This window comes from Hyla sarda, chromosome 1, assembly GCF_029499605.1.
Source record: "Hyla sarda isolate aHylSar1 chromosome 1, aHylSar1.hap1, whole genome shotgun sequence".
Lineage (NCBI taxonomy): Eukaryota > Metazoa > Chordata > Amphibia > Anura > Hylidae > Hyla > Hyla sarda.
In genome coordinates, this window is record NC_079189.1 from 40,696,706 (window position 1) to 40,718,246 (window position 21,541).

Consider the following 21,541-nt stretch of genomic DNA (forward strand, 5'->3'; position numbering starts at 1 on the left):
TGCGATTTAAAGGGCCACTGCCCCGACCTTCTGCTACGTCCAACCTTGCTTCTGTCTACTCCCTTGTACCGCGCCTATCTTCAGCAGTCAGAGAGGTTGAGCCGTTGCTAGTGGATACGACCTGGTCACTACCACCGCAGCAAGACCATCCCGCTTTGCGGCGGGCTCTGGTGAATACCAGTAGTGACTTAGAACCGGTCCACTAGCACGGTCCACGCCAATCCCTCTCTGGCACAGAGGATCCACCTCCTGCCAGCCGGCATCGTGACAGTAGATCCGGCCATGGATCCCGCTGAAGTACCTCTGCCAGTTGTCGCTGACCTCACCACGGTGGTCGCCCAGCAGTCACAACAGATAGCGCAACAAGGCCACCAGCTGTCTCAACTGACCGTGATGCTACAGCAGCTACTACCACAGCTTCAGCAATCATCTCCTCCGCCAGCTCCTGCACCCCCTCCGCAGCGAGTGGCCGCTTCAGGCCTACGACTATCCTTGCCGGATAAATTTGATGGGGACTCTAAGTTTTGCCGTGGCTTTCTTTCACAATGTTCCCTGCACTTGGAGATGATGTCGGACCAGTTTCCTACTGAAAGGTCTAAGGTGGCTTTCGTAGTCAGCCTTCTGTCTGGAAAAGCTCTGTCATGGGCCACACCGCTCTGGGACCGCAATGACCCCGTCACTGCCTCTGTACACTCCTTCTTCTCGGAATTTCGTAGTGTCTTTGAGGAACCTGCCCGAGCCTCCTCTGCTGAGACTGCCCTGCTGAACCTGGTCCAGGGTAATTCTTCCGTTGGCGAGTACGCCATACAATTCCGTACTCTTGCTTCTGAACTATCCTGGAATAATGAGGCCCTCTGCGCGACCTTTAAAAAAGGCCTATCCAGCAACATTAAAGATGTTCTGGCCGCACGAGAAATTCCTGCTAATCTACATGAACTCATTCATCTTGCCACTCGCATTGACATGCGTTTTTCCGAAAGGCGTCAGGAGCTCCGCCAGGATATGGACTTTGTTCGCACGAGGCGTTTTTTCTCCCCGGCTCCTCTCTCCTCTGGTCCTCTGCAATCCGTTCCTGTGCCTCCCGCCGTGGAGGCTATGCAAGTTGACCGGTCTCGCCTGACACCTCAAGAGAGGACACGACGCCGCATGGAGAATCTCTGCCTGTACTGTGCCGGTACCGAACACTTCCTGAAGGATTGTCCTATCCGTCCTCCCCGCCTGGAAAGACGCACGCAGACTCCGCACAAAAGTGAGACAGTCCTTGATGTCTACTCTGCTTCTCCACGTCTTACTGTGCCTGTGCGGATATCTGCCTCTACCTTCTCCTTCTCTACTATGGCCTTCTTGGATTCCGGATCTGCAGGAAACTTTATTTTGGCCTCTCTCATCAACAGGTTCAACATCCCGGTAACCAGTCTCGCCAGGCCCCTCTACATCAATTGTGTTAACAATGAAAGATTGGACTGTACCATACGTTACCGCACGGAGCCCCTTCTAATGTGCATCGGACCTCATCAAGAAAAAATTGAGTTCTTGGTCCTCCCCAATTGCACTTCCGAAATTCTCCTTGGACTACCGTGGCTCCAACGCCATTCCCCAACCCTGGATTGGTCCACAGGGGAGATCAAGAGCTGGGGTATCTCTTGTTTCAAGGACTGCCTTAAACCGGTTCCCAGTACTCCCTGCCGTGACCCTGTGGTTCCCCCTGTAACCGGTCTCCCTAAGGTCTATATGGACTTTGCTGATGTGTTTTGCAAAAAACAAGCTGAGACTCTACCTCCTCACAGGCCTTATGACTGTCCTATTGACCTCCTCCCGGGCACTACTCCACCCCGGGGCAGAATTTATCCTCTGTCCGCCCCAGAGACTCTTGCTATGTCTGAGTACATCCAGGAAAATTTAAAAAAGGGGTTTATCCGCAAATCCTCCTCTCCTGCCGGAGCTGGATTTTTCTTTGTGTCCAAAAAAGATGGCTCCCTACGTCCTTGCATTGACTACCGCGGTCTTAATAAAATCACGGTAAAGAACCGCTACCCTCTACCTCTTATCTCTGAACTCTTTGATCGCCTCCAAGGTGCCCACATCTTTACCAAACTGGACTTAAGAGGTGCTTATAATCTCATCCGCATCAGGGAGGGGGATGAATGGAAAACGGCATTTAACACTAGAGATGGACACTTTGAGTATCTGGTCATGCCCTTTGGCCTGTGCAACGCCCCTGCCGTCTTCCAAGACTTTGTTAATGAAATTTTTCGTGATCTCTTATATTCCTGTGTTGTTGTGTATCTGGACGATATTCTGATTTTTTCTGCCAACCTAGAAGAACACCGCCAGCATGTCCGCATGGTTCTTCAGAGACTTCGTGACAATCAACTTTATGCCAAAATGGAGAAATGTCTGTTTGAATGTCAATCTCTTCCTTTCCTAGGATACTTGGTCTCTGGCCAGGGACTACAAATGGATCCAGACAAACTCTCTGCCGTCTTAGATTGGCCACGCCCCTCCGGACTCCGTGCTATCCAACGTTTTTTGGGGTTCGCCAATTATTACAGACAATTTATTCCACATTTTTCCACCATTGTGGCTCCTATCGTGGCTTTAACCAAGAAGAATGCCAATCCTAAGTCCTGGCCTCCTCAAGCGGAAGACGCCTTTAAACGGCTCAAGTCGGCCTTTTCTTCTGCTCCCGTGCTCTCCAGACCTGACCCATCTAAACCCTTCCTATTGGAGGTTGATGCCTCCTCAGTAGGAGCTGGAGCGGTTCTTCTACAAAAAAATTCTTCCGGGCATGCTGTTACCTGTGGGTTTTTTTCTAGGACCTTCTCTCCGGCGGAGAGGAACTACTCCATCGGGGATCGAGAGCTACTGGCCATTAAATTAGCACTTGAGGAATGGAGGCATCTGCTGGAGGGATCTAAATTTCCAGTTATTATTTACACCGATCACAAGAATCTCTCCTATCTCCAGTCTGCCCAACGGCTGAATCCTCGCCAGGCCAGGTGGTCTCTGTTCTTTGCCCGGTTTAATTTTGAAATTCACTTTCGCCCTGCCGATAAGAACATCAGGGCCGATGCTCTCTCTCGTTCCTCGGATGCCTCGGAAGTAGAGCTCTCTCCGCAACACATCATTCCTCCTGACTGCCTGATCTCCACTTCTACAGCCTCCATCAGGCAAACTCCTCCAGGGAAGACCTTCGTCTCTCCACGCCAACGCCTCGGAATCCTCAAATGGGGTCACTCCTCCCATCTCGCAGGCCATGCGGGCATCAAGAAATCCGTGCAACTCATCTCTCGTTTCTATTGGTGGCCGACTCTGGAGACGGATGTTGTTGATTTTGTGCGGGCCTGCACTGTCTGTGCCCGGGACAAGACTCCTCGCCAGAAGCCTGCTGGTCTCCTTCACCCTCTGCCTGTCCCCGAACAGCCTTGGTCTCTGATTGGTATGGACTTTATTACAGACTTACCCCCATCCCGTGGCAACACTGTTGTTTGGGTGGTCGTTGATCGATTTTCCAAGATGGCACATTTTATTCCTCTTCCTGGTCTTCCTTCAGCGCCTCAGTTGGCTAAACAATTTTTTGTACACATTTTTCGTCTTCACGGGTTGCCCACGCAGATCGTCTCGGATAGAGGCGTCCAATTCGTGTCAAAATTCTGGAGGGCCCTCTGTAAACAACTCAAGATTAAATTAAACTTTTCTTCTGCTTATCATCCTCAATCCAATGGGCAAGTAGAAAGAATTAACCAGGTCCTGGGTGATTATTTACGGCATTTTGTTTCCTCCCGCCAGGATGACTGGGCAGATCTTCTACCATGGGCCGAATTCTCGTATAACTTCAGAGTCTCTGAATCTTCTGCTAAATCCCCATTTTTCGTGGTGTACGGCCGTCATGTCTAAATATGTCCGCTTTCGTGTCCCCAGTTACAAACTGGGACCACGCTATCTTGGTCCTTTCAAAGTCTTGTGCCAAATTAATCCTGTCTCTTACAAACTTCTTCTTCCTCCTTCTCTTCGTATTCCTAATGCCTTTCATGTCTCTCTTCTTAAACCACTCATCATCAACCGTTTCTCTCCCAAGCTTGTTTCTCCCACTCCTGTTTCCGGTTCTTCTGACGTCTTCTCAGTGAAGGAGATACTGGCCTCCAAGACGGTCAGAGGAAAAAGGTTCTTTTTGGTGGATTGGGAGGGCTGTGGACCTGAAGAGAGATCCTGGGAACCTGAGGACAACATCCTAGACAAAAGTCTGCTCCTCAGGTTCCCAGGCTCCAAGAAGAGGGGGAGACCCAAGGGGGGGGGGTACTGTTACGCTGAGCGCTCCGGGTCCCCGCTCCTCCCCGGAGCGCTCGCGGCATCCTCGCTGCTGCAGCGCCCCGGTCAGATCTACTGACCGGGTGCGCTGCGATACCGCCCCCAGCCGGGATGCGATTCGCGATGCAGGTGGCGCCCGCTCGCGGTGCGCATCCCGGCTCCCGTACCTGACTCGCTCTCCGTCGGTCCTGTCCCGGCGCGCGCGGTCCCGCTCCCTAGGGCGCGCGCACGCCGGGTCTCTGCGATTTAAAGGGCCACTGCGCCGCTGATTGGCGCAGTGGGTCTAATCAGTGTGTTCACCTGTGCACTCCCTATGTATACCTCACTTCCCCTGCACTCCCTCGCCGGATCTTGTTGCCCTTGTGCCTAGTGAAAGCGTTTCCTTGTGTGTTCTTAGCCTGTGTTCCGACCTCCTGCCGTTGCCCCTGACTACGATCCTTGCTGCCTGCCCCGACCTTCTGCTACGTCCGACCTTGCTTCTGTCTACTCCCTTGTACCGCGCCTATCTTCAGCAGTCAGAGAGGTTGAGCCGTTGCTAGTGGATACGACCTGGTCACTACCGCCGCAGCAAGACCATTCCACTTTGCGGCGGGCTCTGGTGAATACCAGTAGTGACTTAGAACCGGTCCACTAGCACGGTCCACGCCAATCCCTCTCTGGCACAGAGGATCCACCTCCTGCCAGCCGGCATCGTGACAATTATTAGTAAATCGCCAGGATTAGGGGATGAATGACATCATTCCACTGCTTCATTTCCTACAACAAGTGTTGGAAACGATGGCTGGTCAGGGCAATGGAGATGTTGCGCCTACATCTCACGGCCACATGAGCCCTGTGGGGGCTGAACTGGAGGAGGAGGATGATGAGAGGCACATTGGAGCACAGATTAGTCATCTGACAGGAGAGGAGGAGCATGATCAACTAGAGGCGCTAGAGGGTTATGAGGAAGGCGAGACAGAGGACCCAGACACACCATAGCAGTATGCAGTGGAGATGGATGCAGGGAGTCCCTTCGAGGCACTTGCACAATTGGCACGATAAATGCTTGCGTAGTGACCACCGAATTGTCAACATCCGGCAGCGGGATGACTTCTGGCTCTCCACCTTGTTGGACCCTCGCTATCGGCACAAAATGGGGGCCTTTTTTACACCCACTGAGAGGGAGGACAAACTGACCTACTAGAGAGGGATCCTACGTAGTCAGTTGGCCGATGTCAACTGGCGCAATTGTCCATCCACTCGCAGGTCTTACCCGGGGGGGCCTCTGCGCTCACCTTCCACTGCCATGGCTGCTGGGGAGGGGTGGGGTGGCAGGAGCAGTACAAGCTCCATCAGCAGCAGCCTGAGTCTACAGTCACTGATGAGTACCTTTCTTCACCTGCATAGTGAAGCAACTCATCAGCGGAAGGTAGACATGGAGCAGGACCTGAACCAGCAGGTGGTGGCATACCTTGACATGGCCATGCCAACAAACCTTGAAGATCCGCTGGACTTCTGGGCAACCAAACTTGATTTAAGGCCACATCTAGCAGAGTTTTCCCTGGAAAAGCTGTTCTGCCCGGCCAGTAGTGTGCCATCAGAGCGGGTGTTTAGTGTGGTGGGGGCCATAGTCACCCCAAGGAGAACTCGTCTGTCCACGAAAAATGTGGAGAGACTGACCTTTGTGAAGATGAATCAGGCTTGGATCAGCCAGGATTTCCACCTACCAATGCCAGATGCATCAGAGTAGATTGACCATGGTGCTACACCAACACTTCACAAATATGGATAGTGCCAAAAGATTTAAGGCACTGCTCCCCATTTACAAACATTCCAGCCACCTTCATCACCGGGTACTGATATTGCCACCCACCGCACCACACTGTCACCGGGTCACTTTCAGGACTCCTGATGCTGCTGCTGCCACCTCCAGGCTGTTTCATTCAGCCACTATTTTGTCACTATTTTGTCTCCTTATTCTTATGCTATTCAACTCCAGGCTGTGCCATTAAGCAATTATATGGTCTCCTCCTGCTTCAGCCACCTCCAGGCTGTACCATTCAGACACTAAATGGGCTCCTTATGCTTTCCCCACATCCAGGCTGTGTCATTCAGCTAATATATTGTTTTCTGATGCTGCTGGGACCAGAATGCTCAATAGAGATTTCAACATTGATCTTTTAATGTTAGGGGTTGTGAAGCCCTCTTATGTACGCATCCTGCTGCCTGAACCAGGCTGTGTGTTTCAGGAACTACTTGGCTTTCTGATGCTGCTGGGCCTGTGCCTAAATTTTTTTGATGTTAGCACTAGCTAACATACATCTTCGATACATATTTCAATATTCACCTTTTAATGTTAGGGGTTATTAAGCCCTCTGGTGTACTTCTGCTGCTGCCTGATCCAGGCTGTGTGTTTCAGCAACTATATCGTTTAATGATGCTGCTGGGCCTGTGCCTAAATTTTTTTTTTATGTTAGAACTAGCTAACATACATCTACTATACAGATTTCAACATTAACATTTTAATATTAGGGGTTGTGAAGCCCTCTTGTAAACTCATGCTGATGCCTTCTTCAGGCTGTGTGTTTCAGGAACTACTGTGCTTGGTGATGCTGCTGGGCTTTGGCCTTAAATTCTTTGATGATAGCACAAGGTAACATACCTGTTCAATAGAGATTTCAACATTGATCTTTCAATCTTAGGGGTTATGAAACCCCCCTACTGCTGCTGACTGCTCTTGACTGTGTGTTTCAGGAACTACTTGGCTTACTGATGCTGCTGGGCTTGGGCCTTACATTTTTGGATGTTAGCACTAGCTTACATACATGCTTAATTGAGATTTCAACATTGATCTTTCAAAGTAAAGGGGTTATGAAACCCTCTTGTGTACTGCTGCTGACTACTTCCTACTGTGTGTTTCAGGAACTACTTGGCTTACTGATGCTGCTGGGCTTGGTCCTTAAATTTTTGGATGTTAGCACTAGCTTACGTGCATGCTTAATTGAGATTTCAACATTGATCTTACAATGTAAGGGATTATGAAACCCTCTTGGGTACTGCTGATGCCTGGTCCTGACTGTGTGTTTCAGGAACTACTTGGCTTACTGATGGTGCTGGGCTTGGTCCTTAAAATTTTGGATGTTAGCACTAGCTTACATACATGCTTAATAGAGAATTCAACATTGATCTTTCAATCTTAGGGGTTATGAAACCCACTTGTGTACTCCTGCTGCTGACTGCTCCTGTCTGTGTCATTCAGCAACTACATGGTTTAGTGATGCTGCTGGGCTTGGGCCTTAAATTTTTGGATGGTAGCACTAGCTAACATGCATCTTCAATAGAGATTTCAACATTCATCTTTTAATGTCAGGGGTTGTGAACCCCTCTTGTGTACTCATGCTGCTGCCTGCTCCTGTCTGTGTCATTCAGCAACTAGATGGTTTAGTGATGCTGCTGGGCCTAGGACATTACCTATACATGTTTATGAAAAAATAGAACGGAATCCAGCTCAAATGCAGATCAAATTTGCGCAGCTTTATTTCAACATCACGCCCAAAGCAACAGGTACAAGTCGGAAATGACGCGTTTCGGCCAGGTGCTGGCCTTAGTCATACAATAATTACAAACTCTAAGGATACTTATATACGGAGTGGGAGATAACGAGATGCAGCATCAGGTGAAAAGGATGGATTAACTCCTGCTGAACCTCTTCTCCCGACTCCGTTTACAACGAACGCTACTGCGTTTTTGCTTTATATACAAATATGAACATATACATAAAATATCAAAATGAATTAATAATATTTATTAATAAAAACAATTATAAATGTAATTAAGAGAACATGCAATTTGTTAAACAGACGCATTGTTACGCCGAGCGCTCCGGGTCCCCGCTCCTCCCCGGAGCGCTCGCTACACTTCCCTCACTGCAGCGCCCCGGTCGGTTCCACGGACCCGGGGCGCTGCGTTACCACCTCCGGCCGGGATGCGATTCGCGATGCGGGTAGCGCCCGCTCGCGATGCGCACCCCGGCTCCCGTACCTTACTCGCTCCCCGTCAGTTCTGTCCCGGCGCGCGCGGCCCCGCTCCCTAGGGCGCGCGCGCGCCGGGTCTTTGCGATTTAAAGGGCCACTGCACCGCTGATTGGTGCAGTGGTTCCAATTAGTGTTTACACCTGTGCACTTCCCTATATCACCTCACTTCCCCTTCACTCCCTCGCCGGATCTTGTTGCCCTAGTGCCAGTGAAAGCGTTCCTTGTGTGTTCCTTGCCTGTGATTCCAGACCTTCTGCCGTTGCCCCTGACTACGATCCTTGCTGCCTGCCCCGACCTTCTGCTACGTCCGACCTTGCTTCTGTCTACTCCCTTGTACCGCGCCTATCTTCAGCAGCCAGAGAGGTTGAGCCGTTGCTAGGGGATACGACCTGGTCACTACCGCCGCAGCAAGACCATCCCGCTTTGCGGCGGGCTCTGGTGAAAACCAGTAGTGACTTAGAACCGATCCTCTAGCACGGTCCACGCCAATCCCTCTCTGGCACAGAGGATCCACTACCTGCCAGCCGGCATCGTGACAGTAGATCCGGCCATGGATCCCGCTGAAGTTCCTCTGCCAGTTGTCGCTGACCTCACCACGGTGGTCGCCCAGCAGTCACAACAGATTGCGCAACAAGGCCAACAGCTGTCTCAACTGACTGTTATGCTACAACAGTTACTACCACAGCTCCAGCAATCATCTCCTCCGCCAGCTCCTGTACCTCCTCCGCAGCGAGTGGCCGCTTCTGGAATACGACTATCCTTGCCGGATAAATTTGATGGGGACTCTAAGTTTTGCCGTGGCTTTCTTTCCCAATGTTCATTACACTTGGAGATGATGTCGGACCAGTTCCCCACTGAAAGGTCTAAGGTGGCTTTCGTAGTCAGCCTGCTGTCTGGAAAAGCCCTGGCTTGGGCCACACCGCTCTGGGACCGCAATGACCCCGTCACTGCCTCTGTACACTCCCTCTTCTCGGAAATTCGAAGTGTCTTTGAGGAACCTGCCCGAGCCTCTTCTGCTGAGACTGCCCTGTTGAACCTGGTCCAGGGTAATTCTTCCGTTGGCGAGTATGCCGTACAGTTCCGTACCCTTGCTTCAGAATTATCCTGGAATAATGAGGCACTCTGCGCGACCTTTAAAAAAGGCCTATCCAGCAACATTAAAGATGTTCTGGCCGCACGAGAAATCCCTGCTAACCTACATGAACTCATCCATCTTGCCACTCGCATTGACATGCGTTTTTCCGAACGGCGTCAGGAGCTCCGCCAGGATATGGACTCTGTTCGCACGAGGCGTTTCTTCTCCCCGGCTCCTCTCTCCTCTGGTCCCCTGCAATCTGTTCCTGTGCCTCCCGCCGTGGAGGCTATGCAGGTCGACCGGTCTCGCCTGACACCCCAAGAGAGGACACGACGCCGCATGGAGAATCTCTGCCTGTACTGTGCTAGTACCGAACACTTCCTGAAGGATTGTCCTATCCGTCCTCCCCGCCTGGAAAGACGTCCGCTGACTCCGCACAAAGGTGAGACAGTCCTTGATGTCTACTCTGCTTCTCCACGTCTTACTGTGCCTGTGCGGATGTCTGCCTCTGCCTTCTCCTTCTCTGCTGTGGCCTTCTTGGACTCTGGATCTGCAGGAAATTTCATCTTAGCCTCTCTCGTCAACAAGTTCAACATCCCGGTGACCAGTCTCGCCAGACCCCTCTACATCAATTGTGTAAACAATGAAAGATTGGACTGTACTATACGTTTCCGCACGGAGCCCCTTCTAATGTGCATCGGATCTCATCACGAGAGGATTGAACTGTTGGTCCTCCCCAATTGCACTTCTGAAATCCTTCTTGGACTTCCCTGGCTTCAACTCCATTCCCCAATCCTGGATTGGTCCACTGGGGAGATCAAGAGTTGGGGGCCCTCTTGTTCCAAGGACTGCTTAAAACCGGTTCCCAGTAAACCTTGCCGTGTCCCTGTGCTTCCTCATGTAACCGGTCTCCCTAAGGCCTATATGGACTTTGCGGACGTTTTTTGCAAAAAACAAGCTGAGACCCTACCTCCTCACAGGCCTTATGATTGTCCCATTGACCTCCTCCCGGGCACTACTCCACCCCGGGGCAGAATCTATCCTCTGTCCGTCCCAGAGACTCTTGCCATGTCTGAATACGTCCAAGAAAATTTAAAAAAGGGCTTTATCCGTAAATCCTCCTCTCCTGCCGGAGCCGGATTTTTCTTTGTGTCCAAAAAAGATGGCTCTCTACGTCCTTGCATTGACTACCGCGGTCTTAATAAAATCACGGTTAAGAACCGCTACCCCCTACCCCTCATCTCTGAACTCTTTGATCGTCTCCAAGGTGCCCATATTTTTACCAAACTGGACTTAAGAGGTGCTTATAATCTCATCCGCATCAGAGAGGGGGATGAATGGAAAACGGCATTTAACACCAGAGATGGACACTTTGAGTATCTGGTCATGCCCTTTGGTCTATGCAACGCCCCTGCCGTCTTCCAAGACTTTGTTAATGAAATTTTTCGTGATCTACTATACTCCTGTGTTGTTGTATATCTGGACGATATCCTGATTTTTTCTGCCAATCTAGAAGAACACCGCCAGCATGTCCGTATGGTTCTTCAGAGACTTCGTGATAATCAACTCTATGCCAAAATAGAGAAATGTCTGTTTGAATGCCAATCTCTTCCTTTTCTAGGATACTTGGTCTCTGGCCAGGGACTACAAATGGACCCAGATAAACTCTCTGCCGTCTTAGATTGGCCACGCCCCTCCGGACTCCGTGCCATCCAACGTTTTTTGGGGTTCGCCAATTATTACAGGCAATTTATTCCACATTTTTCTACCATTGTGGCTCCTATTGTGGCTTTAACAAAAAAAAATGCCGATCCCAAGTCCTGGCCTCCTCAAGCGGAAGACGCCTTTAAACGACTCAAGTCTGCCTTTTCTTCGGCTCCCGTGCTCTCCAGACCTGACCCATCTAAACCCTTCCTATTGGAGGTTGATGCCTCCTCAGTGGGAGCTGGAGCTGTCCTTCTACAAAAAAACTCTTCCGGGCATGCTGTTACTTGTGGTTTTTTTTCCAGGACCTTCTCTCCGGCGGAGAGGAACTACTCCATCGGGGATCGAGAGCTTCTAGCCATTAAATTAGCACTTGAGGAATGGAGGCATCTGCTGGAGGGATCAAGATTTCCAGTTATTATTTACACCGATCACAAGAACCTCTCCTACCTCCAGTCTGCCCAACGGCTGAATCCTCGTCAGGCCAGGTGGTCTCTGTTCTTTGCCCGATTTAATTTTGAAATTCACTTTCGGCCTGCTGATAAAAACATTAGGGCCGATGCTCTCTCTCGTTCCTCAGATGCCTCTGAAATTGAACTCTCTCCTCAACACATCATTCCTCCTGACTGCCTGATTTCCACTTCTCCAGCCTCCATCAGGCAAACTCCTCCAGGAAAGACCTTTGTTTCTCCACGCCAACGCCTTGGGATCCTCAAATGGGGTCACTCCTCCCATCTCGCAGGTCATGCGGGCATCAAGAAATCTGTGCAACTCATCTCTCGCTTCTATTGGTGGCCGACTCTAGAGACTGATGTGGTGGACTTTGTGCGAGCCTGCACTATCTGTGCCCGGGATAAGACTCCTCGCCAGAAGCCCGCTGGTTTTCTTCATCCTCTACCTGTCCCCGAACAACCTTGGTCTCTGATTGGTATGGATTTTATTACTGACTTACCCCCATCCCATGGCAACACTGTTATTTGGGTGGTCGTTGATCGATTCTCCAAAATGGCACATTTCATCCCTCTTCCTGGCCTTCCTTCAGCGCCTCAGTTGGCTAAACAATTTTTTGTACACATTTTTCGTCTTCACGGGTTGCCTACACAGATCGTCTCGGATAGAGGCGTCCAATTTGTGTCTAAATTCTGGAGGGCTCTCTGTAAACAACTCAAGATTAAATTAAATTTTTCTTCTGCATACCATCCTCAATCCAATGGACAAGTAGAGAGAATTAACCAGATCTTGGGTGACTATTTACGACATTTTGTTTCCTCCCGCCAGGATGACTGGGCAGATCTTCTACCTTGGGCCGAATTCTCGTATAATTTCAGAATCTCTGAATCTTCCTCCAAATCTCCGTTTTTCGTGGTGTACGGCCGTCACCCTCTTCCCCCCCTCCCTACCCCCTTGCCCTCTGGTCTGCCCGCTGTGGATGAAATTTCTCGTGATCTTTCCACCATATGGAAAGAGACCCAAAATTCTCTCTTACAGGCTTCTTCTCGCATGAAGAGATTCGCAGATAAGAAAAGAAGAGCTCCTCCCATTTTTTCCCCTGGAGACAAGGTATGGCTCTCCGCTAAATATGTCCGTTTCCGTGTCCCGAGCTATAAGTTGGGACCACGCTATCTTGGTCCTTTTAAAGTTTTGTGTCAAATTAATCCTGTCTCTTACAAACTTCTTCTTCCTCCTTCTCTTCGTATCCCTAATGCCTTTCACGTCTCTCTTCTTAAACCTCTCATCCTCAACCGTTTTTCTCCTAAATCTGTTCCTCCCACTCCTGTTTCCGGCTCCTCGGACATCTTCTCTGTCAAAGAGATTTTGGCCTCTAAAAAGGTCAGGGGAAGAACTTTTTTTTTAGTGGATTGGGAGGGTTGTGGTCCAGAAGAGAGGTCCTGGGAACCTGAGGACAATATCCTGGACAAAAGTCTGATCCTCAGGTTCTCAGGCCCCAAGAAGAGGGGGAGACCCAAGGGGGGGGGTACTGTTACGCCGAGCGCTCCGGGTCCCCGCTCCTCCCCGGAGCGCTCGCTACACTTCCCTCACTGCAGCGCCCCGGTCGGTTCCACGGACCCGGGGCGCTGCGTTACCACCTCCGGCCGGGATGCGATTCGCGATGCGGGTAGCGCCCGCTCGCGATGCGCACCCCGGCTCCCGTACCTTACTCGCTCCCCGTCAGTTCTGTCCCGGCGCGCGCGGCCCCGCTCCCTAGGGCGCGCGCGCGCCGGGTCTTTGCGATTTAAAGGGCCACTGCACCGCTGATTGGTGCAGTGGTTCCAATTAGTGTTTACACCTGTGCACTTCCCTATATCACCTCACTTCCCCTTCACTCCCTCGCCGGATCTTGTTGCCCTAGTGCCAGTGAAAGCGTTCCTTGTGTGTTCCTTGCCTGTGATTCCAGACCTTCTGCCGTTGCCCCTGACTACGATCCTTGCTGCCTGCCCCGACCTTCTGCTACGTCCGACCTTGCTTCTGTCTACTCCCTTGTACCGCGCCTATCTTCAGCAGCCAGAGAGGTTGAGCCGTTGCTAGGGGATACGACCTGGTCACTACCGCCGCAGCAAGACCATCCCGCTTTGCGGCGGGCTCTGGTGAAAACCAGTAGTGACTTAGAACCGATCCTCTAGCACGGTCCACGCCAATCCCTCTCTGGCACAGAGGATCCACTACCTGCCAGCCGGCATCGTGACACGCATGACAGTGCTAAGAAATATAAGAAATTATATCTTTAAAAACTTTTTGTTTGGATCAGTAGCGAATACTGCCTTGCGGCTGTGCAACAAGTAGTTCTAAACATAGTACAATTGTAGATGCCTTCAACAGAAAAAAAAAATAAACAAAATATATAAGTACAAAAAATGTATAGGTAAATATGCATTAATGTTATTATTAATAACCAAAAATTACTTTATTTCTGTAGAAGGGAACCACAAAGAATGACTGCATTATAATGGACATGTATTTCACTGTGTTTTTAGGTGAGAACTGAAAAATTAAATATGGATACATAAGAAAATATACAAAAAAATATATAAATAAGAGAATATATATATAGCAATGTGTGCAAACGGATTCAAAGTCATATATCCTATCCAAAAAAGGAGAATACATAATCCTGCATGTCATGCTAGAAGGAATGCATCCACAATAACATAAATAATCCATATAATATTGGTCATATGTCATTAAGTATATGTTGCATCCTCGATATGTGTCAGAAATCATATGTATAGAGAAGAAAGGAGAAAAAAAGGGGGGGGAGGAGAAGGGGGGGAAATGGGGGGAAGGAAACGAAGAAGGGGAAAAGAAGGAAAGAGGGATGGTGAAAAAAAAGGGGAAGAAAAATAGAACGAGAAAGAAAAAGAAAAGAAAAAGAGAAATAAAAAAGAAGGGAAAAAGGAAAATTAAAAGAAAAATAAAATAAATGAAAAATAAAGGAGACTGCAGAATACAGTAGATACATATGAAACTAGCCTGATATCCCAGCTTTATAGGAAAAATAAAGGTATCTACCTAATAATGGAGGATAACGTCCAACCTTTTATTTAAACCTTTGGGGTACCTAGTATCAAGGCGAAGGATCCAAAATATTTCCCTATCCATAAGTTCCTTTCGATGGTCTCCTCCTCGTAATGGTGAAGATACCCTCTCTACCCCTTGAACCTTCACACAGGACCAATCTCCTCCATGTTGTTCAGCTATATGTTTAGTGATCATGGATGGGTTTCTGTTCTTAAAGTGCGGGATATGGGAAAGATGCTTCCTCACCCGCACCTTAAGTGGATTTGTGGTACAACCAACGTACTTTTCCCCCCTTTCCCCCCCTTCTTTCCGCCCCCTTTTTTTCTCCTTTCTTCTCTATACATATGATTTCTGACACATACCGAGGATGCACCATATACTTAATGACATATGACCAATATTATATGGATTATTTATATTATTGTGGATGCATTCCTTCTAGCATGACATGCAGGATTATGTATTCTCCTTTTTTGGATAGGATATATGACTTTGTATCCGTTTGCACACATTGCTATATATATATTCTCTTATTTATTTATTTTTTTGTATATTTTCTTATATATCCATATTAAATTTTTCAGTTCTCACCTAAACACACAGTGAAATACATGTCCATTATAGTGCAGTCATTCTTTGTGGTTCCCTTCTACAGAAATAAAGTAATTTTTGGTTATTAATAATAATATTAATGCATATTATATAAGTATCCTTAGAGTTTGTAATTATTGTATGACTAAGGCCAGCACCTGGCCGAAACGCGTCATTTCCGACTTGTACCTGTTGCTTTGGGCGTGATGTTGAAATAAAGCTGCGCATATTTGATCTGCATTTGAGCTGGATTCCGTTCTATTTTTTCATTGTGCAAGTTTTTCATTGTGCAAGTTTCATTGTGCACTTTTCCGTGCTCAATATCCGGACCAGGGGTGAGCTGGCTTTGCCTTAAAGTTTCTTCTATACATGTTTATGGTACCATACATCTTCAATTGAAATGTCAAAATTCATCTTTTATTCTTAGAGATTGTGAGGCCCTATTGTCTACTCATCTGCCGCCAACTCCAGGCTGTGCCATTCAGCCTCTATATGGTCTCCTCATGCTGCCAACACCTCCACGCTGTGTCATTCAGATACTATATGGTCTCCTCATGCTGCCAACACCTCCACGCTGTGTCATTCAGCCACTATATGGTCTCCTCATGCTTCAGGCTCATCCGTGCTATGACATTCAGCCACTATATGGTCTCCTCATGTTGCCAACACTCGACGCTGTGTCATTCAGCCACTATATGGTCTCTTCCTGCGGCCAACACCTCCTCACTGTGCCATTCAGCCACTATATGGTCTCTTCATGCTGCCAACACCTCCACGCTGTGTCATTCAGCCACTATCTTGTCTCCTCTTGCTGCCAACACCTTCACGCTGTGTCATTCAGCCACTATATGGTCTCCTCATGCTGCCACCACTTCCACACTGTGTCATTCAGTCACTATATAGTCTCCTCATGCTGCCAACATCTCCATGCTGTGCCACTCAGCCACTATATGGTCTCCTCATGCTGCCAACACCTCCACGCTGTGTCATTCAGCCACTATATGGTCTCCTCATGCTGCCAACACCTCCACGCTGTGTCATTCAGCCACTATATGGTCTCCTCATGCTTCAGCCTCATCCAAGCTGTTTCATTCAGCCACTTTATGGTCTCCTCATGCTGCCAACATCTCCATGCTGTATCATTCAGCCACTATATGGTCTCCTCATGCTGCCAACACCTCCACGCTGTGTCATTCAGCCACTTTATGGTCTCCTCATACTGATGCCACCACCAGGCTTTGTCATTATGCTGCTGTGCGGCAGTGATTCTAAAAGCGGCCCAGTAATCTGCATGTTATTCAAATAACAGTCTTATTTCACTACCCCAGCACAATCCATATGCGTGTTAGAACTCAGCAAAATGTTCTATACCCCTATTGAGGCTCTATGTAAGCCAGAAATAGCCGTGTTTTTATATAGATTTGCCGCGAATAAATTCGGATTGAAACTAATTTTTTCGAAAAATGCGGTGAATCAGCCAAATCTAATTTTTCAAAATTTTGCTTATCTCTACTAACAACATATGTCACCACAATCACTAAACAACACGGCTGGGTTCACACTACGTTTTGGCTATATGGGGACCGGATTCTGCTGGGGGGAGTGAAAACTGGGCGCTCCCATATCTCACCCGGACCCGGCCCCCATCTCATTAATTTGAATGAGCCGACCGGATACTGGTATATTACGGTTTTAGGTCCGGTCACGGAACCGGATACAGGGTAAAAATAAGCCGACCAGAGTCACTATCTGACTCCGGTCGGCTCATTCAAATGAATGAGATGGGGGCAGGGTCTGGCTGGGATACGGGAGAGCCTGCTTTTTACTCCCCCCAACCGGATCCGGTCCCCGTATAGCCAAAACGTAGTGTGAAGCCTGCCGACCACAGCACAGACACACATAACTTTTTGTGATGTTTAAATGTTTGGCCCAGTAATACATGCCTCCAATGTAGCACATATGTGAGATTCACGAGTATTTGAGCCCTGACTTTTTGATGTTTGATGTCAATATTGCTATGTCCCGATGATTGATGGAAGCAGCCAATCATTGCACAGCCCTCACAGTGGGAGGCCAATAAAAATGCAGTAGCAGAATGCAAAGAAGTTGGCAGAAACTTTTCCTATTCACTCTACTGCTGATACACTTGCTTACTGTCGTGACATCTTTATTGCAGATACACTCTTGCAACATCCAGCTATACTGTGTCATGCTGGGACACCTCCTCTGGCCTGTAAATGCACCCTTAAAGTGTACCTTTTATCAACAAAACCTTTTTATATAATGTAGATAATACTATTATATCTACATTTATGGTCGGATTCTTACCAAGAAGTGTGTGCAGCTTACCCTAACAAACATAAGCCTGATGTGTGCCCGTCCGGCCGTATAGGTAAGCCTGAAGTAAGAAGTGGGCTACCCCTAAGAAAAATATCTATGGATACTGAATAAAAAGAGGGAGTGGAGGGTGGGGAAACCGGAGCAGTCGGATCTTCCCCTGACCCTGAGTGTAAGTATAAATACGCCTCCAGACTCCTCCCATAAATTAGATTAGCCTATACAGGCTAACCACCACTTATGGTCGGATTCTTACCAAGAAGTGTGTGCAGCTTACCCTAACAAACATAAGCCTGATGTGTGCCCGTCCGGCTGTATAGGTAAGCCTGAAGTAAGAAGTGGGCAAAACACCAACTTGTAGGGAAAGTAGTTTAATGAAAGTAACAATGCATTTTTACACGTTAGCCAATACATTGAAAGCTCCGGCAATTTCAGTTCGTGGGTTAGGGACATACAGTTGGAAACAAGGCGAATTCCACCGCCCCAGTCTTTTAATAATGTGAGCAGGAACACCGTGCCTGGAAGCCGATGAAGCCGCCCCTATCCTAAATGAATGACCAGTAATGGTTTCTGGGTTGATTCCCGTACTGCACGCCAAGATTCTGATGTGTTTGACGAAGTCTTTGGTAGTAAGTGCCAGAATCGGAAACGGGAGTAAAGGCGACTCGGGTGATTGTCCCCGGAGGGATTCTAGTAATAGACGTAGCACTCTCACCGGGCACCAAGGGTTATTAGTGGGGAAATATTCTACCCGGGCTTGTGTGATCTGTTGGGTTTTGGTGTGGTCTAACAAAAGCTGGTATCCTGAGTCGGTGGGGACCAGATGTCTGATCAGGAGGAAATCTGACCCATAATTGGTTCGTGTAAATTCTCCTGGCCGGAGGAACCCATAAAAGCTTAAATACATGGCAGCCTTGATTACAAGGCTTCCCCCCAGACCAATTGGGTTATTGTCAAGAGTAATGCTAATCTGCTGGAAGGTAGTTACTGACAGTGGTGCTCTAGCTGCAGGTTTGGGCTTCTCAGACTTCAGAATGCCCTTCAAGGCCGCTTTGACGGCATGAGAACTGATAATAGACGGGGAACTGGGATGACTAAGTGAATGGAAATGCTGAACCCCAGCCAAATACAAACGGATGGAATTATGTGACAATTTTTTTGAAATGTGGCAAAAGTATACGAAGGATAGGATATACTGTATACTGAAAGGTGAGGGTGAAGGGTGTAACTGCGGGAAACTGAGGAAAGCCCTCCAGGCTGTTCTGTAAGATCTAGCCGTGGTCTTGGCGAGGGACTGATTGATCAGATTAATTGCTCCTGCATGCAGAATACTCAATCCAGCGTCAGAGTGTTGAAAGGAGGTGGCGTGGTAGCCGTCTGGTCCACTTCTGGCATGAGTTGCCGGAATGCCTGGAAGTCAAAGCGTGATAAGGCGTCAGCTGCTAGATTCTTTTTTCCCTCGATATGCACACATTCAATGTGAAAATTATCCATTAAAGCGGTGTGAGTCAGTTTCATCAGGAAAGACTTGATACTGAGTAGCTTGGATCTACCCTTACATATGATATCCCTAGTAGCAGTATTGTCCGCGAAGAAAACGACTGTTTGACCTCGCCAGAGATGACCCCAGGTTAGTGCTGCCGCAACTATGGGTACTATTTCCAGCAGGGCTGAGGTGGTAGAGAACTCCGGCCATTGGAGGGTTTCTGGGGGCCAAGCCTCCCACAACCAGTGGGACTTGAAAATGGCTGCATATCCACCTGAAGCTGCGGCATCAGATATAACAATTGGAGAGAATTCGTCAGCCTTCAGAACGAACATGGCAACCCCGTTCCAATTTGCCAAATAATTGTCCCACATGATTAGGTCTGCCCGGGCTGCTTGATCAAGCATTACTGGGGAGTCAGGATCAGGGGCAGATGGCAACAGGGCCAGCAGTCTGGAGACGAATGCTCGCCCTTGGGGAATGATTCTTACGGCAAAATTTAGCATTCCCAACAGACTCTGGAGCTGCTGACGATTGGTCACCATGGTCTGAGAGAACCTATGAAGGACTGAACGAATTCTATCCAATTTGTCTTGAGGCAGTCTGGCCTCTAACCTCATGGTGTCAAGGATGATGCCGAGAAAGGTGATTGAGGTTGACGGCCCTTCAACCTTCCTATCCTCCACAGGAACATTGAGGTTCCGGAAAACTGAAAGAAGAGTTCTTAAATCCTTAGGCTCACTGGCAGGGGCTTCCAACAGCAGAAAATCATCTAGATAATGCAACACGTACTCACATGACCAGTGGTTAACGAGGATCCATTCGAGGGCTGAGGCGAATGAGTTGAACAACCACGGGCTGCTTTTGGCCACGAAGGTCAAACGAGTCGCAAAGTAATAAAGACCGTTCCATTTAATGCTGTGCCAAGGCCAGAGGTCAGGTCGTATTGGCAATAGCTTAAAAGCGTCAGAAATGTCGGCTTTAGACAGCCATGTGCCAGTCCCTAACTGTAAAATTCTCTGTATAGCCGCGTCAACTGATGTGTACTTTAATGTGACTTCCTCCGATGGTATGAGGGAATTAACGCTAGGTGTGCTGCAAGAATGAGGTGCCGACAAGTCATATATTAATCAGTATTTATTTGAGAATTTTCCGCACGCAACTCCTATCAGATTAATCCTCCATTGACTGAATGACGTTCTATCAAAAGGGCCGATCACAAATTTTTTAAGAACCTCTTGGTTGAGAAGCTCTGTCACTATCTCTGGATGATTCTCTGCAGACTGCAGGTTCCTGCACTCATACGTGTCATGGGGTACACAAATCATGCCCGTGTCAAAGCCATGCCGAAAACCTTCGCAAAGGAAGTCAACAAAGCCTGGAGACGGATGATCACCTAAGTAGGATCGTAGCACTTGGTGATTAACCCCGCTTAGTCATGCGTCCGCCCCGGATCTTTTAGGACACTGACTTTTTGGATGGGCCCTATGGCAGATGGAGCAGATGTTCAAGAGCCTACACTGACTGAAGCGGCAGGCTGATAGATTGAAATTATTGCATATCTGGGCATTCCCAAGATAATGAACTGGCCTACCCAATTTGTCGACCGTAGGACCTGCTTGGCCCCTGACTGCCGCTCCTTCAGAAGCGGATGCGCCCTCAGTGGAAGCAGAACACCAATTGGTGGCATGGGTAGAAGATTGGCATACCCCGCACAGCGGCTCCCTGAGCCCCGCAAAATGTCTACAAAACAATTCAGTGTCTAAAATTGCCCAATTGGTGCCCTGCTTGAACTGTGAAAGAGTAGCCGCTGCCTTGGCAGAAAAAGAACGGTGATAATCATAAAAAGAAAAACCACCATACTTATAACCAAGGTCGACCAGCTTGTGGAGATATTGATCTAGCTCGTCTCTCCTGCCAGGATGAGCAGAGCACAGAACATCCCTAAACAGCCCGAAGGCTAGAACAAATTCCGGTATGTTCAGCTTCCTGCTCAGCCTGGGGTCCCTGGCTTTCACTGTGACTGTAACCTCCCCGCAAGCAAATGTTTTATTGTCGAGAATATCCTGCAAAGCAATCAGGAGAGATGCCAAATTTACATCTCTCCCATCCAAGATATCTCTCCTGATAGCTTCGGGAATAAAGTGTGCTGGGCTCAGGCTGACTAAAGGAGAGAACATACCTGGCATGTAGCATGAGGGGGCCACTAAGGCTGGGACCACGGGAACTGAGGATACAGCTTGCGACTCAGGGGCCGGGGCTGGGACTGCCCCTACTGAGACTGCCACGCTTGACGTGCTTGCCACCTGAGAGGTCTCACCAGGCCCGGTAGAACCTGATGATCCTGCGATCACCGTGGTAGTGCCTGGGCTGGATCGTGCCTCGAGGTTGGCCATTCTGTTTTGCATATCACGCATGGAAGTGGTTAAGGTGCCAAGGATAGTATGAATTTGGGCCAAAGTCACAGTATCCCTATCTGACTGTTCACCGGCCTCCGGGGTGCTATGTGAG